The sequence below is a fragment of the Ambystoma mexicanum genome, chromosome 8, assembly GCF_040938575.1.
Source record: "Ambystoma mexicanum isolate Mex_15411 chromosome 8, UKY_AmexF1_1, whole genome shotgun sequence".
Taxonomy (NCBI): Eukaryota; Metazoa; Chordata; class Amphibia; order Caudata; family Ambystomatidae; genus Ambystoma; species Ambystoma mexicanum.
Genome location: NC_090929.1, coordinates 1,334,029,009 through 1,334,046,271, shown reverse-complemented (window position 1 = coordinate 1,334,046,271; position 17,263 = coordinate 1,334,029,009).

The following is a 17,263-nucleotide window of genomic DNA, read 5'->3' as shown; positions in this document are numbered from 1 at the left end:
GAACATAAATGAAAAGTGTGCTCTTGTACTTCAAGGAGTTTCAGTTCCTAAGAAAGGACTGCGGAACACATAGCGGAATACATATTAACAAAAATGTCCAGGGAAACAAATAGCGTTGCTCGTGGACATAACAGACCAGCTCCAATGCAGCCAGCCGCTAAATAAATCACAGATACTCCTGTGTCATTTAACCATAAGAAGAAAAACACTTATCTGCGTGTCCGGGCGGCTCACAAGCGCACCCGGACCTCTTGAAATGCTGCAGTCAGCCGCCGTGAACTGGAAGCTCTCACCGCCGCGGCATGAAACAGAATGCACTGTTCTCGTTACTCATAACCGAGAGTTTGAACAGCATCGCGGCTTTCTCCCTATTTAATGAGTACACGTGAAGATCAGCATGCCGTATTTTCTCCTGCTGCTTCGACACATCGTGGCTGCCCGTGCTGCATAATCAACAATTATCAGCACCAGTGCATGGCGGCCAACGGTTTAATAGCTGTCTCAATTACCCCCAGCTGCTGTCTCAATTATCCCCAGCTGGCGAATGGCACGACGAGGGAAGAACTACTCCAGCCCCCGCAGCCTACTGGGAAATGTAGTTTCTTCAGCTTTCACCGCTAATTCCTATGGTACGGTCGCCGAGGCTTGCCCCAATTCCATTTCCTGACAGAGAGGGCAGAGGAGGGGTAGGGGAGGGTGGTCAGGATATCCTGGGTTTTTGAGATAATGTGAGAGGCAAGGGCATTGCAAAGAACCTGGGAGGCAACAGGAGGGGTAGAGACTGCAGCAGGGTTGGCCAGCTCCTTGCAGATTTTAAAGAGTTCGGCCGAGTTGTTAGATGCTGCAGAGACACAGGCTTGAATGTGGACTCTCTTCTTGGTGATGACAGAGAGTCGGTATTGCCTTTGGAGCAGGCGACAGGCCAGTTTGCCAGAGGATCAACAAGAAGCCCTCCATTTCCTCTCAGCCGCCCTACACTTACGTTTAAGTGTAGCTAGGTCGTATTCATACCAGGAATCATACTTGGCTTTGGACTTCAAACGGATCCTCATGACAGGACCAAGAGCATCAATAGTATCAGAAATAGAAGAGTAGAGCAGAGACAGTGCAGTGTCAGGATGTGAGTCAGCCATACATGGAGGGTGGGGGGGCGGAAGAGAAGGTGGCGGCAAAGGCCTCAACTGACACACGCTTCATGGTCCGGATTTCTGAGAAGGTAGGTGGCAATGTTCGGGTAGGCTGGGCTTGGGGGGAAAAGAGGGAGAGATGAGAGGAGAGAAGAGAATGATCGCTCCAGGAGAGAGGAGTGGTCAGAGGGATGGAGAGGGGAAGGTCAGAGGAGATCAAGACCTTGAGTGTGTGCCCTGCAGAGTAAGTTGGGCCAGAGGGGGGGATAAACAGGGAGAGGGAGTTGCAGAGGTCATGGAAGAGTAAAGAGGAGGAACAAGGAAAGTCTAGATGGATATTGAGGTCACCAAGGAGGAGGAGTTGAGTGGTAGAGGCCAGGAGGGAGGAGGAGAGGTCTGCCCACTCAGAGAGAAATTAGGTGATTTTACCAGGAGGCCGGTAGATAGTAGCCACGGTAAGAGAATAGCTAGGAGAGAGAGAGACCCTACAGACAAGGCATCTAAAAGAGAAGTAGGTCTGAGTAGGAATGATAAAGGCAGGAACCCACTTAGGAAAGTTCAGGGCTACACCCCCACCGGACCAGGAGGATCTGGGTGTGGAGAGGATCTTGTAGCCATCGGGGAGGAGAGTGTCAAAGCTTGTTACAAAGCTGGCTGTGAACCATGTGTTAGGGAGAATTCTCTGTTTAGGCTGAATTTCCTAACCTAGTGAGTCCCCCAGCAGCTTTGCTGGATTTTTGGGGTTTATTTTTTTCTCCTGCCAAGAGTGAGACTCTTTTACCTCTTGGACATGATCTGAGTGTGTTTCTTTGTATCTGGATGTGTTTAATGGGCTATGGGGTCTTTTACTCCATAGGGCTTCATGTGTTTTTGTGATGTGTGTTACACAGCACCCTCCGTGCAGTAACACAGGGGTGTCATAGTGACCCCCCAGTATAGACGCCATACCCTGGGACTGACTACTGTCTCCCAGGGCATGTAAAGTCACCATTGACTTTACTAGTCTTAAATTCTGAACAGAACCAGTACAAACCATCATATTGTGGACGTACTGGCTGGGGCAATTCAATTGCCCCGGGGTCTGTTAGTCGAGGGGTCATGTCTCCGTCCCCCCTGATCGAGTTTTGGCTGGTGGCAGTGGATACTACTTTTTATATTCAACCGCAAATATTTTCCTATGGGATTTCCCATTGTTTTAGGCTACTATCTTCATTTAATTATTTACGGTAGCCTCGAACATACCGCCGGTTTATTTAATTAATATTAATTCTCTGGTTGGTATTTTTAGCCAAAACTTGATTCTAAAATGGTGTTTGTGTTCTCTTCTGTGACTCCAACCCAAGTCGAGCCCTTTGTTCCACTTTTTGGCGAGCTTCTCCACAGAAGCCCTCCAAAGTGGTGCCACTCTGTCTGGGGTACTTAGGAGGGGTGGAGGGGAATTTAGGCACCCTGGACTGAGTTGCCTAGGCAACTCAAGTCGCACTCCATCCTGATTGGCCCAAGTGGTGAGCCAGCCGGCTCACCACTTAGCATGTTTGAGTGACAGCTAGGCTAAGTGAATGTGGGTATGCTGCATAAAAGCAGGGCTTTGGGGACTGGAACTTCAGAAGACGCCGCAGGACCTAAGAATCCGACGAGGGAGAAGCTGAGCCGACCTGCCACGACACCACCACCGGTGGAGCCCTGCTGGACTGCCTCACCACTTTTCCCAACGACAGAGGAGAGCTCCCGCCGGAGAGTCTTCTTCCTTTGACTGGTGGGGATAACCAGTTTCACCGCCTTTTTGCTTTCCCGACGTACCTCGTGGCCGCTTTGCCCGTGCCAAGCACTCCAGCAACCGGGATACCACGTTTTACCACGACCGCGAAACAACGGTACCTCCTTTAACCGGAAAACTCTGCGGACGGTTTCTGCCCTGGTAGTGCAACGACCTTCATCTTTCCTCCAAGTCGAGATCTTCTCTTCCCTTGGACGATGACGCAACTTGCACCCACTACCAGGAACAACTGCCACCGCTGGAGGATCCTTCCCACTTAAGGTACCGTGTCCCGCCTGGCTTCCCTTGCTACCGACTGTACGGGGTAGATTTAGCCCCCGGCTTTCGAACCTGGGTTAGTCTGGGACACCCTGGCTAAACATTCCGAAAGCCTCTCTAAACTCTTTTTGAACCCTCTGCAAGACTTTCTAAGCCTAGTGTAACTGTGTGATCTTGGGCACATTTGTGCTCTGCTCTCTCTAAGAGTGGGCCCAGCCTTTGGACTTTTGCTCACCAGTGACTTTTGCTCTTCTGCCTTGCTAACAGTGTTCCTGAATCTTAGAGTGGTGTACCTTTCCATATTCTGTCTTTTTCCCTCCCTTTCTCACAAACTTATTGGAGTGCAATCTAGTTAAGCGCTCACCTCTGTATGAAAATAAGTGGTGCTTTACTGTGACTTATCTGATAAGGAAAAAGGGGTGTATATATTACAATAGTAACTGTGTTTAGAATATTTTACAATAAGAGTGCTGGAGTGTTTCAAACTGTGTGTTTTTAAATAAATAATTATATACTTTGATACCAAAGCTCTGGTCAGTGTTTGCTTGTATTATTGTGTCTGAGTGCCTATTGTGTATACTTTGCATACTGTCTAACTCTTCTTGAGGGAAGTCTGACTGCTCAGCCACAGCTACCAGGTAAATCTGGTAAATCAGGTAAATCTGGGTGGTGCTGGGGCTCCCTGGGACCGCCGCTGGGCTTGGGGGCGGTCACCCCACATGGGTGATAGGTGCACCAGGCCAGAGGCAGCCCCCCGGCCATCCTGGACCTCTGGCTGTGCTGTGTTACAGTTTTTCCCTCCTTTGAGGGATGGGGAACCTTACAGAGTTTCCTAGGACCGCTGCTGGACTTGGGGATGATCGACCCACATGGGAGACAATCGCCCATGGCCAGGGACATCACCCCCAACCATCCTGGAGCTCTGGCTGTGCTACTTTAGAGCTTATACCTCCGGGTAGGGATGGGAACCCTGCCGTGGCTCCCTGGGACTGCGGTTGGACTTGGGGACAATCGACTCAGATAGGAAACAGGCGGCACCCCCAGCCATCCTGAGCTCATGCTGTGTCGTGTTACAACTTTTCCTTCCGGGGAAAGGTGGTGACTGTTAGGAAAGATTTCCCCTAGGTGCAATTTTCCATCCATTTGGGGACCACCCAAACATTTTGCTTTTATTTGGCTTACATAACCTGACTTTGACCAGTGGAGCACAGCCTTCAGCTGCACTCCTTTAGTTTTTCGCTCATTTGTTATGGGGAAACTGACACGTCCTTCATGCTGTAAGTACTGGGTAACTATGCTTCTCTCAGTCTTTGACAATGTTGCCATTTCTTGGTAATTTTCTATCTATTTACTAAGTACCTTAAAGTACTGCGCGTAGGGGTCCTGTTGTTTTATGGCCCTAGCCACCCTCTGAGGATTTGTTGGTGTTGGTAGAAGTGTTCCTAGGACGAACTGGTGCCAGCAGTTTGCTTTAAAGTATTTTTACTTTGTTTTCATAGACTATACTGCATATGGCCCAAGACTGTGGCCAGTGCCGAAAATGGCTGTGCCACAAAGTCTTTTGTTCTGTCCTTTGGCCCTTTTGTCTCTTTCCCTTCCCCCAGGTCGAGAGACCTGGATATTCCTTATTTGGGTATTCAGTCTCCCACGAAAACTGATCTTTCGTGGGCTCCTGCATGTTACGTATGCTAATACTCAGGAAGAGGGTTGGTACTGTCTGGTCCCAATCCACACTACTGGTTCCAGTATGTCTGGTAGGCCTGACTGACTGGAACCACTGTGGACTATGATTGGCCCATGCCTGCCATGCATGCAAGAGAGCAAGAGTGCAGATCTTCTATTGATTATCCTAGATTAGAGCACAAACTGAATCTTGGCCGGGGACATCACTCTCAAACATCCTGGAGCTCTGTCTGTGCTGTGTTAGAGCTTTTCCCTCTGGATAGGGATGGAGACCCTGCCAGGGCTCCCTGGGACCACCACTGGACTTGGGGACAATCGATTCACATGGAAGATAGGGACCCATGCCCGGGGATGTCACCCCTGACCGTGGTGGAGCTCTGGCTGTGCTGCATTAGAGCTTTTCCCTCCATGTGGGGATTGCGACCCTGCCAGGCTCCCTGTGACTGCCGCTGGATTTAGGGATGACCGACCCACATTGAGAAAGGCACCCATGGCCGGTGACATCACCCCCAACCATCATGGAGCACTGGCTGTGCTGCGTTAGAGCATTTCCCTCTGGGTAGGGATGGAGGCCCTGCCGGGGCTCCCTGGGACTACGGCTGGACTTGTGGACAATCGACTCACATGGGAGACAGGTGCCCATGGACATCACCCCCAACCATCCTGGAGCTCTGGCTGTGCTGTGTTAGAGCTTTTCCCTCCGGATGGGGATGGGGACCCTGCCGGGGCTCCCTGGGACCACCGCTGGACTTGCGGACAATTGACTCACATGGGAAAAAGGCGTCCATGGTGGGAACATCATCCCCAACCATCCTGGAGCTCTGGCTGTGCTGTGTTAGAGCTTTTCCCTCCGAATAGGGATGGGGACCCTGCCGGGGCTCCCTGGGACCACCGATAGACTTGGGGACAATAGACTCACATGGGAAAAAGCCGCCCATGGTGGGACCATCACCCCCAACTGTCCTGGAGAGCTGGCTGTGCTGCATTAGAGCTTTTTCCTCTTGGTAGGGATGGGGACCCTGCCGGGGCTCCCTGGGACTGCAGCTGGACTTGTGGACGGTCGACCCACATTGTAGACAGGGGCCCAAGGCTGGGGGCAGCACTGCCAACCATTCTGGAGCTCATGCTGTGCTGTGTTACAGCTTCCCCCTCTGGGGGAAAGATGGCAACCCTGCCAGGGCTCCCTGGGACTGCTGCTGGACTTGGGAATGGTCAACCCATAAGGTAACCATGCCCCCCAAGTCCAACAGAGGCAACCCGGCCATCCTGGACCTCTGGCCATGCCCTGTTACAGCTTTTCCCTCCTGGGAGTGACGGGGACCCTGCTGGGTCGTCTAATGACCTCCGTTGGGCTGGGGGGCGGTCTACTCACATTCAAAGCAGATGCCCAAGGCTGGGGGCAGCACCGCTGGCCGTCCTAGAGCTCTGGCCATGGCGCTTTACAGCTTTTCCCTCCGGGGAGGGACGGAGACTCTGCCGGAGCTCATTGGGACCACTGCTGTGCTTGGGGACATTCGACCCATGCGAGAGGCAGACACCCAAGGCTGAGGTCAGCACCTCCAGCCATCCTGGAGCTCTGGCCATGCCACGTTATATAATTTCCCTGGCTGGGGACAACACCCCGACCGTCCTGGACCTCTGGCTGCACTGCATTAGAGCTTTTCCCTCTGGGGAGGAATGGGGACCTTGCCGGGGCTCCTTGGGATCACGGCTGGACTTGTGGACGGTCGACCCCAATGGCAGACTTCACCCAAGGTCACAGGCAGCACCGCTGGCCATCCCGGAGCTCCGGCCGTGCCATGTTACAGCTTTTCCCTGTGGGAAGGATGGGGAACCCGCCGGGGCTCCCTGGGATTGCCGATGGACTTGGGGATGATTGACACACATGGGAGACAAGTGCCCATGGCTGGGGATATCACCCCTGACCATCCTGGAGCTGTGGCTGCACTGCGTTATAGCTTTTCACTATGGGTGGGGATGGGGACCCTGCCTGGGCTCCCACGGATCGCAGCTGGACTTGGAGACTATCGACCCACATGGGAGACAGGCACCCATGGCCGGTGACATCACCCCCAACCATCCTGGAACTCTGGCTGTGTTGCGTTCGAGCTTTTCCCTCTAGGTAGTGATGGGGGCCCTGCCGGGGCTCCCTGGGACTGCCTCTGGACTTGGGGACGATCAACCCACATGGGAGACAGGTGCCCATGGGTGGGAAAATCCCCCCATACTGTCCTGGAGCTCTGGCTATGCTGCGTTAGAGCTTTTCCTTCCGGGTAGGGAGGGGGACCCTGCGGGGGGGCTCCCTGAGACTGCAGCTGGACTTATGGACGGTCGGCCCACATTTTAGCCATGCGCCCAAGGCCTGGCCTGCACCCCCGGCTTTCCTGGAACTCATGTTGTGCCATTTTACAGCTTTTCCCTCTGGGGAGGGAATGGTGATCCTGCCAGGGCTCCCCAGGACAGCTGCCGGACTTGGGGACAGTTCATCCACATGGGAGACAGGCGCCCAAGCCCGGCGGCAGCACCCCAGGCTTTCCTGGAGCTCTGGCCATGTGTTACGCTCACCTGACTCCCACAGAGGCGCCGGTCTGATCTGGGCTGCTGCGGCCTCCTCCAGCGAAATGCGTAGGGCCGAGGTGTGTCGTTTGTCTGGCCTGTACGATTACTCTTCTATGAATGGAGAAAGGGGAATTAACCACCTGTGGAGTTGAGCGTAATTTCCCCCACCCCCGTTGTTCTCCCCACTGACCACCTCCGATGTCCCGTCCAAAATCTCACCTTATGTTTTGAAAGGACGAGCTCTCCATCCTGCTTCGAGCGCAGGGGCGCGTGATGGACCAGTTGCTCCACTGGTCAAAGGAATTGGTGAGTTCCAGGGTTATATTGACTCTCCCGGCAAGACGCCGTAAGTATGCAGTTCGTAAGAGTTCAAATGCCTGACCATCACTCCTATCCAATCCCGTAATCTGTGGTCTTTTCCTTTATTCAGGTGCTGAGAGAAAACCAGAGTCGAGGAGTTATACCTCTGGCGGTAAAATCAGGTAAGTCTTTCACTCTGTTGTGCTTTTGTTTCCCCTTAGGGGCCGGGGTACGGCAATGATGCAGTGGGAGCTGCGCCGACCCGAGGTGAGGAATGGTTCCCTCGGTGGTAAGTCAGGTAAGTCTTAGGGTGGTAACCAGTATTCCTCTATATGTTCCTTTGGCTCACCGTACTGTCTTTAACTTCCCCCAGGTGCCGGAATGCAGCGGGAACATGCAGGAGGCTGCGGTGAAACGTGAAGATGCTTCAAGGAACGGTGAGTGCAGCGCGGCGCTGCTGCTGGCGTTAAAAATGAAGTCTTTCCTTTGGTTCGACGATGCGATGGCTCTGGAATCAGGTAAGAAGCTGGTAAATGTCCTAGTTCTAACCTTTCTCCTTCTTTCCTTTGTTCCTAGGTGCTCCGGGTTCGAGGCGGGCATGGCTGAAGTCTGGATGCTGCTGCAGGCACGGTGAGCGTTACGCTGCTGGATGCAGAATAACGCGAAGCGTGTGCTGCTCTTTGAGCGTGGTTTAAATAGCCTCCAAAGTAGTTCCAGGTAAGTATTCCTCCGCCGCCACACCCGAGTGGCAAAGAGTCCCTAGGTAAAGTAGTCCCTTCTAGGCCTCGTGAGGGCTTGGATCCCTTGCAGCATGGTCTGCATCAGGTAAGTCCAGGTAAGTTTTCCCCCTTATGAGCCTGGCGCCTCTGGCGCCAGGACTGAAGTCTCATATGAGCCTGGTGCCAAAGGCGCCAGAACTGTGTCCAGATGGCCCCTAACAGGGGTCGCTGGGCCCTGCCCCGGGAACGTGATGCCTGCTGCCGGGGCTGCTGGACCTGGTCTGGTTCCCCTGGGGTAGGCATCATGACACCATGCTGCAGTACAGTTTTTCCCTCCTGGGAGGGACAGAGACTCTGCCGGGTCACCCAATGACTTCCGCTGAGCTGAAGGACAGTATTCCCATGTGCGAGGACGACGCCCAAGGCTGGGGAAAGCACCCCGGCCGTCCTGGAGCTCGGGCTGTAATGACTGGAGGGGGGTATCTGTACACCTGCTCTCTATATGGCAGAGCAGAGTCACAGAGCACCCAAGCCAAGATTCTTCATTTGGTAACGTTGGACAAGCAATCAAGGCTTAACCTCTCAGACGGTGATACAGGCTGCTTCTTAAGTACAGTCTAGTCCCCAAGCACCCACAAAGGAATGTCCACACTATGTTAGTGATAACACAGTCTTTATATAAATAAGGTTCACGTTATGTACACAATCACAATAGCACACTTTGTACTCTGGCAATACTATAATGGCAAATATATACAGGTCTACGTGGTACCACTCTTAACTATCGATTCGTTTGAAATGCATCCACGGCTAGCAGCCCAAATAACATACAAATCAGATTGTAAGATGACTCAACGATAGACCACAGAAAGAAAGCAAGTTATATCAAGCAATAGCAGAACAGAACAGTCTATCCCACTACCATGAGACCATTCTGTGTGTGGATCCCCCCACCTGGGCAACCTGTAAATGAAGAATATTGACAAGCCCAGTCCAGTTATGCTCAATATAGTCTCAATTCCTTCTAAAGGTTCTACCACACCAGTGTACCTGGTTTCGTAGAGTTCTTCGACGAGTCATCGACGGGCCCTTCTTGAGTGAACTCCCTTTAAGGCAGGAGCCACGGTGTAACGCTCACCTGATTCCCACAGAGGCGCAGGTCGTGGCAGGAAGGTGTCTGTGACTCGAAAAGGTGATGTGCAGGACTCGATGGGCTTCTGGGGTCGAACCTCTTCGCACTGTGTGATGAACTCGTAGGGTGAGGTTTCTGCAGATGAATGAATATAGGGGTTAATGGTCTGGGTTGTTTAATGTCTCTCTTCCTCTCTCTCCCAAGCTTCTCCGTAGAGCCCCCAGGTCAACGTGCTCACCTTAGATAGGTGAATGCTGGACTCTCCATCTGCGTCTGATGCAGGGCGCTGTTGCCAGTTCCTTCACTGGTGAAACATAGGCCTCTTGAACTCAGAGGACCTTTACCGTCGTTAATCGCACGAGCGGTGAGTTTCCAGACACCTTTTTAGTCTTTATAGTCTTTAGAGTCTTTAGGTGCAAGGCACGTTAACATTGAACAGGACTTCGTATGATGCTTTTCTCCCCTTTTGCTTGCAGGACTCTTGAGGAAGATGAAATAAAGCGCCTGGAAATGCGTGAGTAAATGAAAGCGCTCTAGCTGTTCTTTCCCTTGCAGCGTAGTTCGTGCTGAAGAGGCACCGGAGTATTTGCAGGCGTTCTATTGTGAAGAGCGCGATGGGCGTAAGTAAATACCTGTCTAATGTCTCTTCTTTTGTCTTTCAGAAGCTTGTTTGCAGCGCCGGAGTCCGCGGAAGGCCCGTAAGTAAATACGATGCTTTTATCTTCGCAGGTGGCGATGCAGCGTGAAGAATTCCAGAGTTCACGGAGTGCCGGTAAGTAATGACAATGCTTTTGTCTTCACAGGCGAAAGTACAGCGTGCCGAAATGACCGCAGCCGATGGATCAGGTGAGTAAGCACTGCGAGTTAAGACTGCCTTGCTAACCTGCTGTTTCTTGTCTCTGCAGATGCTGCTGTCGACTGGATACAGGAATGGTGAGTATGATTCTTGCAGATTGAGGAAGAAAGGCTGGAACAGACTCGGTGAGCGTTCTGCTGCAGATGCAGAATAACGCGAAGCACGTTTCATCCATCGGGTGTGGTTTAAATAGCCTTGGAGTGATGAGGCGTCTTCCTCCACGGCCCCGCCTAGGTAAGAAAAGAGTTCCAGTTCCAGAAGCTTTCCCCATGCTGAATCCAGGGAATGGAGCTGCCCCACCCAGGTAAGAAAGTAGTTCCTGTTTACAGAGGACTTCTAAGTGGCTGGTAAGTAAGCAGCATGGTCTGCTGCAGGTAAGTCCACCCAAACATCTGCACACATATTATGAGCCCGGCGCTTCCAGTGCCGGGACCGATGATTCTGATGAGCCTGGTGCCACCGGCGCCAGGACAAGGTCCAAAAGGTCCCCGTGGGGACCGGCTGGTGCCTAGGATTAGGGTTAGGGGCCTGCTTCCAAGGACGTTGGGCTGGTCCTGGCTCCTTGGAAGCAGTGATCATGACAGTACCCCCCCTCAAAGCCCCTCCTAAGCGTGTCTTCTCCGGGGGTTTTGGCTTGTCGGGGTGATTCAGATGGAATCTCTTGACCAGACGAGGTGCGTGGACATATTCTGAGGGTTCCCAAGACCTTTCCTGGGGACCGTATCCTTTCCAATCAACCAGATAGTATAATTTAGATTTGGAGATTTTGGAGTCTAGGATGTTCTTTACTTCGAATTCGAGTTCTCCGTCTACCAAAACAGGTTCTGGGAGTTCAGTCAATCGAGTTTCTGGTTGTACTGGTTTTAATAAGGAGACATGGAATACTGGATGTATTTTCATATGCGTAGGTAATTCCAATTTGACCACCACCGGATTAATTATGGTAGAGATGGTGTAGGGTCCAAGGTATCTCGGGTTGAAGGTGCGGGATCCTTTTAGAGGCAGGTGCTTAGTGGATAACCAGACCTGGTCTCCTACTGCGTAGTGAGGGGTCTCTTTACGGTGTCGATCTGCTCCCTTTTTGACTTGAGCTTTAGCTCTTTGCAGATGGGCAGTGGCTTCCTTAAAAGCACGGGTAATCTCAGAGTGTAAATGATCCACAGCTGGTGTTTCGAATTCTTGGGGAGGATCCAAATTAGAGGTTCTAGGATGATGTCCGTATAATAGGAAGAAGGGAGTCTTCCCGGTTCCAGAATGAGTCGAATTGTTGTAAGCGTATTCAGCGATCCACAGAATATCCTTCCAAGGGTTTTCAGTTTGTTGGAGCATGCAACGCAGATATTGCTCTAGAGTCTGATTCGTCCTCTCGGTTTGTCCGTCAGTTTGGGGATGGTGACTGGTTGAAAGTCTTACATCAATTTGGGCTAGACGACAGCAACTTCGCCAAAAGTGGGAGATGAATTGACTTCCCCTATCGGAGATTAAAACCGAGGGAAAACCGTGTAACCGAATGATGTTTTCTAAGAATTCTCGGGCCAATACCGAAGCCGAAGGTAGGCCCTTCAGGGGAATGAAATGAGCCATCTTGGAGAATAGATCCACGACTACTAAAATGGTATTATACCCTGAGCATGGAGGTAAGTCCGTGATGAAATCCATGGACAGGGTATGCCATGGACAGGGAGGAATATCCAGAGGGTGTAAAAGGCCGGCTGGTTTCTCCTTCTGACTTTTATTCTGGGCACACACACCGCAGGAGATTACAAAGTCTCTAATATCCTTCTTCCATGATGGCCACCAGAAATGTCTCTTGATCTTTTCCATGGTTTTGGTAATGCCAGGGTGACCCTCCATCAGAGAGTCGTGATAACCGGAGATTACTTGTTTTTGTATTTTCTCACAGGGCAAGTACAATCGTCCTTGGAAATATGGTAGGTCTTGATCCACTGAGAATTCTTTTCCCTTTAATTGCCAGTCCTGCAAATCGGCCGGAGTTAGGAGTGACTTGACTGCAGTCTTGATGTCTTCAAAGGATTGAGTGTGGACTAACCCCAAAATCCTTTGTTCTGGGATTATGGGTATTGGTTCTGGATTGGTCAAATATTCATCTATTCCCATCCGAGAGGGGGCATCTGCTTTTCCGTTTTTACTGCCGGGTCGATAAGTAATTATAAAGTCAAACTCAGCCAGAAACAGAGCCCAGCGAAGCTGTCTGGAAGACTGAGCTTTGGCCGTCTTCAGATATTGTAGATTGCGGTGATCAGTCATTACGGTGACTGTGTGTCTGGCTCCCAAAAGATAATGTCACCAGGCTTTAAAGGCCGATCTGATAGCTAAAAGTTCCTTGTCTGTAATGGAATAGTTGATCTCGGGAGCCGAGAATTTGCGGGACCAAAAGGCTACAGGATGTAATTGGTGTGTGACCTGATCTCTTTGTAATAAAACTGCCCCCATAGCAAGACTAGAAGCATCTGTTTCCACAATGTAGGGGAGTTCTGGGCGAGGATGTTTCAGAACAGGTGCAGAAATGAATTTAGCTTTTAAGTCCTGAAAAGCTTGTTCTGCTTCAGTAGACCATTCAAAATGTTTGTTCTTTTTTAACAGAGCGGTGATGGGCTGGACTATCCGGGAAAATTCAGGAATGAATCTGCGGTAAAAGTTAGCGAATCCCAACATGCTTTGAACTCTTTTTACCGAGGTTGGTGATGGCCACTTGATGATTGCATCGACCTTCTTCGAATCCATATGAACCCCATTAGGTGACAATATGAATCCCAGGAACTCAACTTCAGTTACGTTGAAAACGCATTTTTCAAGCTTGGCAAAAAGGTTATGTTGACGCAGTCTCCCGAGAACCTTTTTAACGTGTCTCTGATGTTCCTCTTCAGATGATGAATAGACAAGGATGTCATCAATGTAGACAACAACACACACATCTATGAGTTTTCTAAGGACATCGTTCATAAAATACTGGAAAGCGGCAGGAGCGTTACAAAGTCCAAAGGGCATCACTTGATATTCAAATAGCCCATACTTGGTGCGGAAGGCCGTCTTCCATTCATCGCCTTCTTTTATTCGTACCAAGTGGTAGGCTCCTCTGAGATCCAATTTTGTATATATACATGCTTCTTTGACTTGGTCCAGGAGTTCAGGGATCAAAGGTAACGGGTATCTGTTTTTAACGGTGATTTGATTCAGGGCGCGGTAATCTATACAAGTCCTAAGGTCTCCTTCCTTTTTCGGAACGAAGAACAAAGCCGAGGAAGCTGGAGACTTAGAAGGACGGATAAACCCGTTAGCTAGGTATTGGTCCAGATATTGTCTGAGGTGAAGATTCTCTGGCTCGGTGAGGGCATAAATCCTACTGCAAGGAGGAGTTGTTCCGGGTATTAAGTCTATTTGACAGTCGTAAGACCTATGAGGAGGCAGGGTGTTAGCTTGATCCTTCCGAAAGAAATCTTGGAATTCCTGGTAGTCGGGAGGTAATGTAGGAACCTCAGAAGAAATTGCCGCCACTGAAACTTCAGGCCGAGGATAACAAGTGGTAAAACATTCTGGAAACTGAACCGTCTTTGCTCGCCAGTCGATCTGAGGATTGTGTTTCTCTAACCAAGGGATTCCCAGAATGATCTGGAACTGAGGGGCCTTGATCACATCGAACACAATTTTCTCCCGGTGTCCATCTTGGCTCACTAGCGTCACTTCTTGGGTGGCGTGCGTTACTGGTCCGGAGGCTATCTCCGTGCCATCCACTGTAGTAATGACGTCCTTTACTGCCTTAGGGACAAGGGGTAGATTCATCCTTGATGCCATTTCACGGTCCACACAATTGCCGATTGCTCCGCTGTCGATGTAAGCTTCAATTGCATGCAAACGATCCGGACGTGCTGGACTAATGAGGACCATGGGCACCACGAAATGCGAGGTCACGGGACAGATCTTAACGCTCGGCAAGAGGACCTCTACACTTGCCGGGCTAGGTCGTTTCCCTGCTTAGAACTTGTGGCACTGGTGTCTGCGGCTCCTACAGCCTTCTTAGCTGGTTTCACTGGACAGTCTCGAAGAAAGTGCCCTGAGTTCCCGCAATAGAGGCATAATTGCAGCTGTCTTCTTCTTTCCCGCTCCTTTTGGCTTAAAGGACCTTTCATCCCCCCTATTTGCATGGGTTCCACAGTGTCAGCTCCCTTAGTAGAAGTTTGTGGTTTAGAAAACACTCGGGTATCAAATTTGGAACGATCAGCCTTCCTGTTCTGTAATCTGTGGTCCAATTGGACGACTAAGTCAATATAGTCTGAACATTCTTGTGGAGGGTTCACAACTTGAGCTAACACATCCTTGAGCTCTCCACGCAGGCCTCTGTAGAAAAGCGTTATTCTCTTGTCCTCGGGCCATTGAGTTTCCACTATGAGTCTGTTGAATGAGGCTATATAGGTCAAGAGGTCTTGATTACCGTGTCGTAATGAAAGAAGTTCATGGTCCAAGGCCTGCCCTTGTGCATGTCTTGCAAACAGTTTCTCCATACTGGACTGGAAGGCCTGGAAATCATGCAGAACCGGATCATCCTGGGTGACTAAAGGAATCGACCAATCTGCGGCGCTGCCACTGAGATAAGAAAGCACGAAAGCCACTTTGGTCTGATCTGTTGGGAATGCAGCTGGTCGACATAAGAAATGTAAGCGGCACTGGTTGATGAACACTGCATATTTCTTTGGGTCACCAGAAAAACGTTTGGGCGGAGCCAAGGGCACATTACCAGGTAGATTAATTTGCACTGGATTTACAGATGGTGCAGAAGGATAGCTTCCTCCTGGAGCGGGCAGAGGTGTCTGTCCGGCCTGCGTTTGTAGCAATTGCCTAGCGAGTTCCTCTGTTCGCTCCTTGGAAAGTATTAGTTCTCTTCTTAGAGAGCTTGTTTCCTGACGAGCTGCATGTACTTCTGCTCTTAATTCTCCGAGCAACTGGGCTAAGTGATCAGTGTCTGAGGTTTCCATTGCGCCTGGGTAGGAGTTTTGCGGTGGGCTTCGCGTTCTGTAACGCTCACCTGATTCCCACGGAGGGGCAGGTCGTGGCATAAAGGTGTCTGTGACTCGAAAGGTGATGTGCAGGACTCGATGGGCTTCTGGGGTCGAACCTCTTCGCACTGTGTGACGAACTCGTAGGGTGAGGTTTCTGCAGATGAAAGAATATAGGGGTTAATGGTCTGGGTTGTTTAATGTCTCTCTTCCTCTCTCTCCCAAGCTTCTCCGTAGAGCCCCCAGGTCAACGTGCTCACCTTAGATAGGTGAATGCTGGACTCTCCATCTGCGTCTGATGCAGGGCGCTGTTGCCAGTTCCTTCACTGGTGAAACATAGGCCTCTTGGACTCAGAGGACCTTTACCGTCGTTAATCGCACGAGCGGTGAGTTTCCAGACACCTTTTTAGTCTTTATAGTCTTTAGAGTCTTTAGGTGCAAGGCACGTTAACATTGAACAGGACTTCGTATGATGCTTTTCTCCCCTTTTGCTTGCAGGACTCTTGAGGAAGATGAAATAAAGCGCCTGGAAATGCGTGAGTAAATGAAAGCGCTCTAGCTGTTCTTTCCCTTGCAGCGTAGTTCGTGCTGAAGAGGCACCGGAGTATTTGCAGGCGTTCTATTGTGAAGAGCGCGATGGGCGTAAGTAAATACCTGTCTAATGTCTCTTCTTTTGTCTTTCAGAAGCTTGTTTGCAGCGCCGGAGTCCGCGGAAGGCCCGTAAGTAAATACAATGCTTTTATCTTCGCAGGTGGCGATGCAGCGTGAAGAATTCCAGAGTTCACGGAGTGCCGGTAAGTAATGACAATGCTTTTGTCTTCACAGGCGAAAGTACAGCGTGCCGAAATGACCGCAGCCGATGGATCAGGTGAGTAAGCACTGCGAGTTAAGACTGCCTTGCTAACCTGCTGTCTCTTGTCTCTGCAGATGCTGCTGTCGACTGGATACAGGAATGGTGAGTATGATTCTTGCAGATTGAGGAAGAAAGGCTGGAACAGACTCGGTGAGCGTTCTGCTGCAGATGCAGAATAACGCGAAGCACGTTTCATCCATCGGGTGTGGTTTAAATAGCCTTGGAGTGATGAGGCGTCTTCCTCCACGGCCCCGCCTAGGTAAGAAAAGAGTTCCAGTTCCAGAAGCTTTCCCCATGCTGAATCCAGGGAATGGAGCTGCCCCACCCAGGTAAGAAAGTAGTTCCTGTTTACAGAGGACTTCTAAGTGGCTGGTAAGTAAGCAGCATGGTCTGCTGCAGGTAAGTCCACCCAAACATCTGCACACATATTATGAGCCCGGCGCTTCCAGTGCCGGGACCGATGATTCTGATGAGCCTGGTGCCACCGGCGCCAGGACAAGGTCCAAAAGGTCCCCGTGGGGACCGGCTGGTGCCTAGGATTAGGGTTAGGGGCCTGCTTCCAAGGACGTTGGGCTGGTCCTGGCTCCTTGGAAGCAGTGATCATGACAGTACCCCCCCTCAAAGCCCCTCCTAAGCGTGTCTTCTCCGGGGGTTTTGGCTTGTCGGGGTGATTCAGATGGAATCTCTTGACCAGACGAGGTGCGTGGACATATTCTGAGGGTTCCCAAGACCTTTCCTGGGGACCGTATCCTTTCCAATCAACCAGATAGTATAATTTAGATTTGGAGATTTTGGAGTCTAGGATGTTCTTTACTTCGAATTCGAGTTCTCCGTCTACCAAAACAGGTTCTGGGAGTTCAGTCAATCGAGTTTCTGGTTGTACTGGTTTTAATAAGGAGACATGGAATACTGGATGTATTTTCATATGCGTAGGTAATTCCAATTTGACCACCACCGGATTAATTATGGTAGAGATGGTGTAGGGTC